This window comes from Microtus oregoni, unplaced genomic scaffold (assembly GCF_018167655.1).
Source record: "Microtus oregoni isolate MIOR12 unplaced genomic scaffold, Mior012 000052F_000, whole genome shotgun sequence".
Classification (NCBI taxonomy): Eukaryota; Metazoa; Chordata; class Mammalia; order Rodentia; family Cricetidae; genus Microtus; species Microtus oregoni.
In genome coordinates this window covers 5,347,399-5,354,413 of record NW_024543812.1, presented here as the reverse complement: position 1 = coordinate 5,354,413, position 7,015 = coordinate 5,347,399, and the positions used below count along the sequence as shown (strand labels likewise).

At 37.9% G+C, this 7,015-nt stretch overlaps 1 pseudogene; it reads right to left on the bottom strand.

The window, feature by feature from the left end:
• Nucleotides 1–288: 288 nt before the first annotated feature.
• On the bottom strand, nucleotides 289–4,455 carry LOC121437345 (annotated as a pseudogene).
• Nucleotides 4,456–7,015: the final 2,560 nt, after the last annotated feature.

The window sequence follows — 7,015 nt, the reverse complement described above, 5'->3', positions numbered from 1 at the left end:
TTTAGAATTAATATTGTGATGTTGTAGAATCACTTTACTAGGGATGTGATGAAAGTTGCAGGACATGATGAGGGATATAGGAAAAGTACAAGATTGTGTTGATGCTATAAAGATGAATTAGATTGTATTATGTCTTCTCTGACTAGAGTTAAGTCTTACTCATCCAATGCCCTATGAAAATTTAGTTATAGCTACAGACATGTGGGAAATCCTCTCTCTCTCTCTCTCTCTCTCTCTCTCTTTAAGAAAAATCCTTTACAGTCCTGGTTTTTTATTTCATTTTGTACGTCAGGCCATGAATTTGCAGGGAATGGGCTCCAGCAGCTCAGGCTCTTTCCCGTTAGTCCTCATGAAGTGTGCTTCTCTGGGTGGAGCAGGCTGGTGCTACAGCTGAACCCAGGTACCCTTCTCTTTGGCTTCCTTTTTCTTCTGGTCATTCTCCTTCACCCGCTTCAGGAAGCTGTTTCTGCTCTTCGAGTGACTAACGTGTTCAATCCATGTTGTAATAGGAGCGGCAGGCTATGGTCCTGCCACCATAGCTCCCAGCCACCTGGCTAGCTTATGCCCCGAAATAACAAAACACAAATTGTATTCTTTTAAACACTGCTTGGCCCATTAGCTCTAGCCTCTTACTGGCTAGCTCTCACATCTAGATTAACCCGTTTCTACTAATCTGTGTACCACTACAAGGTGGTAGCTTACCGATAAGATCCTAACCTGCTTCTGTGTCGGGTGGAGAATCATGGCAACTGACTGACTCGGCTTCTTTCTCCCAGCATTCTGTTCTGTCTACTCCACCCACGTAATTTTCTGTCCTATTAAAGGGCCAAGGCAGTTTCTTTATTTAACCAATGAAATCAACACAAAACAAGACTCCCACATCATTTCCCCTTTTTCTGTTGAAACAAAAAAGAAAGGCTTTAACTTTAACATAGTAAGATTATATATAACAAAACAGTTATCAAGCAAGAATTACAATTACAATATTTATATCTACTTTATCTTTTATTATAATTAAGGAAAACTATAATTATCTATCCATTCTTCAACTCTGTCAAAGACTCCAGAAGGATATAATATTACCTAAGTAAACAAGAAATAAGAAACTTCAAACTCTAGAAATGACAGAGATATCTCACTGCCTGGACAGTCACCCAAAGTTCTTTTGTACCGATGGGGCATCCATCTTCAGCCTTCAGGCCCATAGTATCCAGCAGACATTTTCATGAAGCAGGAAATTCCAAAGATATTTCAGTCACTTTCTCCTATCTCCTGCAGAATGTCTCACAGACTCTTTTATGAATCAGGAACCCTGAAAGATCATCTCACCTTCAGGCAAGTTCAGTAGTCCTCTCTCTGTGGGTTCTCTGTGTCCAGTTTATGCAATAGTCCAGGCAAGAGCAGTTTCTTGCCCAAATGGCTATCAAACTCCATAAGGAACCTCTTTGATGCCCATCTTCTTCTTGAAGTAGATTGGTGCTGCCAGGAGCAGATGTGTCTCATTGTCATGAAAAACCCTAAATTATTAAAACATTAAATGCCATGTTCTGTAGTCTTTGAAAGATGTGAAGAATGCCTATCTAATTGAAATGTATCTCTATATATGTAGAAAATCTAACTAACATGACTATAAGCTTGACTATTATTTATGATTATCCATCAACAACCTATTTTTCCTAATTATCCATTACATTTTAAAAAAGAAATACACAATCACAATACCTTAATCAAGATCAGAAATACATATACATATAACAAAATTGACCTTAAAATCCATATCAATGCAAATTATTCATATCTATATCATATCCCCCTTTAAATGTAAAAGAACATTTATAAACCATATTTGGGAACATGGGCACAGTTTTTTCTCTCCAAACTGCTTCCTGCTGAATGAGGGCGCTGTTATTTAGGTCTTTTATGGGATAACCTGTCTGCTTGGTTCATCTCAGTTGGCAGTTGAATGAAGTAATTTTCTGAAGGTGTTCAGAGCAACCTTTCAGGGGGGTGTGGTCTATCATACCATATTGGGATAGAAGCAGTCCACAGGGTCTCATCCTCTGTGAAAACAAAAGAAGACCCTCTCCAAAGCATCATATCCTTAGACCCAAATTTTGAAATCATAAAACTCTTATATCCATTCTGGTTTAGTTTGGCAGCCCATGTAATGAAATGTCTCTCTGTACTTAGCTCCTTCACAGTCAAAAATTTAAAAAAAAAACACAATGTACATAATCTAGACTCTCTGTGAATTTTCCATTTTTACATGGCTTATTTTTCTTTATTTCTTTTAATCTATAACTATCTGTACTCTGTCTTTTTAAAGACTTTACCCCTTCTTTAAGACATTAACTTTATTCTTTATATTCTTTTTCTTCTCTCTCCCAAGCCTACGTACATTCATCCAACAGTGTCTGAATCTGTTCTATTGTGAATCTGTAATTTTTTTTACTATCCAGGAGCATTTCTTAAAATGTTAAGCATTTCTTAAAAACTTAAATTGCGCCATGTAGAGGTAATACAGTAATAAGGTACAGCCTGTTTCCTACCCATTCTAAACCTTAACTGCACTGTTATTATGGTAATTACGATTGTTCCCGCCTCAGGTCAGCACAATTCAGCATGGCAGAGCAGAGCTGGAGCCTCTCTTGCCTCATTCATTTGGTGCCCATGAGCTACACACAGTTCCAGCCACACAGCAAGTCCACATTGCCATCAAGCAAGCAAGCATTTTAATCACAAAACCCCCCTTCAAAAGCTCTGTCTCCTGCAGGAGCCAGACAGATATCGCAATGGCTGGCACAGCCCAGAAAGTTGGCATTTTAAAACATGAAGTAGTCTGTGAGACATTCTGCAGGACACAACAGATAGTAACTGAACTGACTTTGAAATTTCCTGCTTTGTGGAAATGTCTGCTGGAAACTATGGGCCTATAGGCCCAAGATGGATGCCCCAATGGTACAGAGGAACTTTGGGTGACTGTACAGGCAGCAAGATGTCTCTGTCATTTCTAGAAGTTTTAGAAGTTGCTTATTTCTTGTTTGCTTAGGTAATATGGTATCTTTCTGGAGTCTTTGCTGGAGTTAAGAATAGTTAGTTATAGTTATAGTTTTCCTTAGTTATGATAAAGATTATTGTAACTTTTACTTGATAACTGTTTTGTTATATGTAATTTTGCTATGTTAAAGTTAAAGCCTTCCTTTTTTGTTTAAACAGAAAATGGGAAAATGATGGATGAAGGTCATTGGTTAATTATAGTAAAGAAACTGCTTGGCTCTCATAGGTTAAAACATAGGTGGGTGGAGTAAACAGAACAGAATGCTGGGAGGAAGAGGAAGTGAGCTCAGACTTGACAGCTCTGCTCTCTGGAGAGAGACACCATGCTCCCCTCTCCTGGAGAGACGCGGGGATAGCTCTGTTCTCTGAGGCACATGTGATGAAGCTCCGACCCAGGATGGACATAGGCTAGAATCTTCCCAGTAAGCACACCTAGCAGTGCTATGCAGATGATTAGAAATGGGCCAAGCAGTGTTTAAAAGAATACAGTTTGTGTGTTGTTATTTTGGAGCATAAGCTAGCAGGTGGCCAGGGTGCTGAGGACGCAGCCCCGCTGCTCCTATTACAACAGAAAAACAGCCAGTTTTTTTCCTGCTGCTGAGTCAGGAAAATTTCTTTGCAGCAAGCTACCCACAAACAGCCAAAAGCTGTGTTAAACTCTCTCCCTTTTTTTAAAGCCCTCTTAGGTTTTTTAGTGGATTTAGTCCATCACGTTAGAGCACCACTCTGTTGTAATAGGAGCAGCGGCTACATTCCTGCCGTCCCAGCTCCTGGCCGCCTGGTTAGCTTACGCCCCAAAATAACAAAACACAAATTGTATTCTTTTAAACACTTCTTGGCCCATTAGCTCTAGCCTCTTACTGGCTAGCTCTCACATCTAGAATAACCCATTTCTAATAATCTGTGTACCACCACAAGGTGGTAGCTAGCTTACCAGTAAGATCCTAACCTGCATCTGTGTCGGGTGGGAGAATCATGGTGACTGACTGACTCGGCTTCTTTCTCCCAGCATTCTGTTCTGTCTACTCCACCCACGTAATTTTCTGTCCTATTAAAGGGCCAAGGCAGTTTCTTTATTTAACCAATAAAATCAACACAAAACAGAAGACTCCCACATCAAATCCGCACATTAATTCTCTTGGCAAGAATCTTGCCCTTAACTTGCTTGTTTACAATGATGCCCACAGCATCCTGGGTGACATTATAGACTCTTCCTGTTTTGCCATGGTAACATTTATGGGACATTCCTTTTTGAACAGTGCCCATTCCCTTGATGTCTACAATATCACCCTTCTTGTAGATTCGCATATACGTAGCCAAAGGAACAACTCCATGTTTCCTAAAGGGCCTAGAGAACATATAACAAGTGCCCCTCCTCTTTCCCTTTGTGTTTGTCATTTTGGCGAGTTAGTGAAAGATGGTTACCACGGCTGGCCGAAAGCAGTACTTTCTCTTATAAAACTGTGCTTTGTAACCATCTTAAAATTAGTGAACCTCAGCGTGGAGTCATTACAGAACAGTTAATTGTAATACCTACAGATAAGAAAACAAAAGGTGAAGTAAAATAAGGCGAAAAGAAAGTAGTAGTCAGCACATTGCTTAGTCACATAAACCAATCAAAAAGTAAGTGATCAAATAAATATTCTCTGAACAAAACTCTTGATGGATAGTAAGATAATTTACCAAGTCTTATGATTAAATTAGGTCACAGAGAAAGCTAGTGATTTGATGTGGGATTCCTCTCTGTATGCTGTGAATGTTTTATTATCATTAGTTAATAAAGAAGCTGCTTTGATACTATGGCAGGGCAAAGTAAAGCCAAGCAGGAATTCTGAACAGTTACAGAAAATAGGTGGAGTCAAAGAGATACCATGTAGCTGCCAAAGCAGAAAGTCGCCAGAATACCAGAATGTTAGCCAGTAGGCCACAATCCTGTGGTGGCAAACAGATTAATAGAAATGGGTGAATTCAAGATATAAGAGTTAGCTAGAAATATGCGTAAGCTGATGGTTAAACAGTGTTGTAAATGATAGAGTTTCTGTGTGATTATTTGGATCTGAGTGGCCAGGAAATGAAGAGCAGTCTTTGCCTATAGTGATTATTGATGTTATAATGAAATTTGAAATTGTGGTGATTAAGGATTCAGAAAATCCATAGCATATGCCATGTTGTACTTTTGATTGGTTTCAGTCATCTAAACACATAAGGCTTATTATGTTCCTAAATTAAAGTGCTCTCTGGGTGCCATTACTCTTCATAGGACATCTCTACATTTTAGTGTATATATGGATTTGTATGGATTGAATGGACCGAGGCATTATGTTTACCTAAGATTACATTTACCATACTATCTTTAGCCCAAGAACATTCACAACTTTGATTGCATAAGGACAGAGGACACTAATTTTCTCTTTTATAAAGAAAAATAAGTTAAATGTAAGCATGGCTAATTGATGTTTATAGTGATCCAAGTAAATTGGGGGAATGTTAGTCTGGACAGAGACACAAAATAAAATATATTTGTGTGTCCTTTTGTAGGGTTTATGAATAGAGTCCATTTGTAAATGTTAAACTATAAGATACATAGTGATAAAATTATTAGGAGTGATGGATCTAGCTGAGAGGCAAAACCTACTTGAAATTATCCTGTATTGGTGAATTCAATTGTATTTTCTGTTTCTGTTGAATGAAAAATAAAACCGAGAGACAGAGATTGGGGTTCAACCTAAAGATCAGAAAAGCAAAGCAGCCAAGCCACTAGATAGATCTTGTCTCTACCAAGACTCAAAGTGGCAATCCTGCAATACGCTCCACCAATTTCAAACTCCACACTCCACTGAGTTCCTGTCTTTTCCCCTTTATATTCCTCTCTCTACCCAGCCATTTTGCTCCAGTTTCCATCTCCCTAGTGCTGGGATTAAAGATGTGTGAAATATACTTGACAGATATGTATTAGGTACTTTGTAGTACATGCAACTGGAGAACAAGTACATGTATATGGAGAACAATGTTTTTTTTTGTGGTATGCAACAAGTCTTCTTTGTCCTGCCAGCCAGTTCCCAAATAACACATGGAGACTTATTAGATATGAAAGTTTGGACTTAGCTTATATTTGTTTTTAACTAGCTCTTAATAACTTAAATTAGCCCATTTATATTAATCTACCTTTTGTCATATACCATCCATTCTGCTTCTTCCCTCTCTCCTTGTGTCTCTTACTTGCCTCCGTTATCTCCTCAAGTTCTTGTCTCTGAACAGAAGTCCTGCCTATACCTCCTGCCTGGCTATTGATCATTCAGCTTTTTTTTAAACCAATCACAACAGTATATTATCACACAGTGTACAAATATCCAACAAGAGTAGTAAGCATAAAATCACATTAGTAACCTGAACATACACTAGAGGTGTAGTCCTTCATCCCATGAATGTATTGAACCTACCTTTACATCAGATTTCCTCAAGGTGGAGTCAGTTGAGAATTATTTACTATAGTGCTTGAAGATTATGGAAGAAAATTATAAAGATAATTAAGAGACAGTATTAAAAAAGAAATAAAGTGATAAGAATATTGTCTTGGTACTTAAAATTATTTGCTGAAAATAAAGCTGAGAGGATGTTTTCTAAGAGAAATTAATGACGAAGGATATAAAATAAATATTCCCAAAGACAAATGAGTAAATTATATCATGGTGGGAGTCTGATGATTTATTAATGCTACACTATAAGTTGAAGTTTTGGTGGAAGTTAAGGGGTTATTCAGTTAATTAAAAGAAGCTGGAAAACAGTATAATTTGCCTCCTATGACATGCAAATAAATAAGATCATTGCCTAGGTTTTACACTGTATGTGATTATTATTCTCATGGTATTTAGTTATAAATTATATTAAAGAGCTGAATGGCATGGTAGATACTACTGGAGTACCAATTCCATATTATGACTGTCATTTGCAGTGTCTT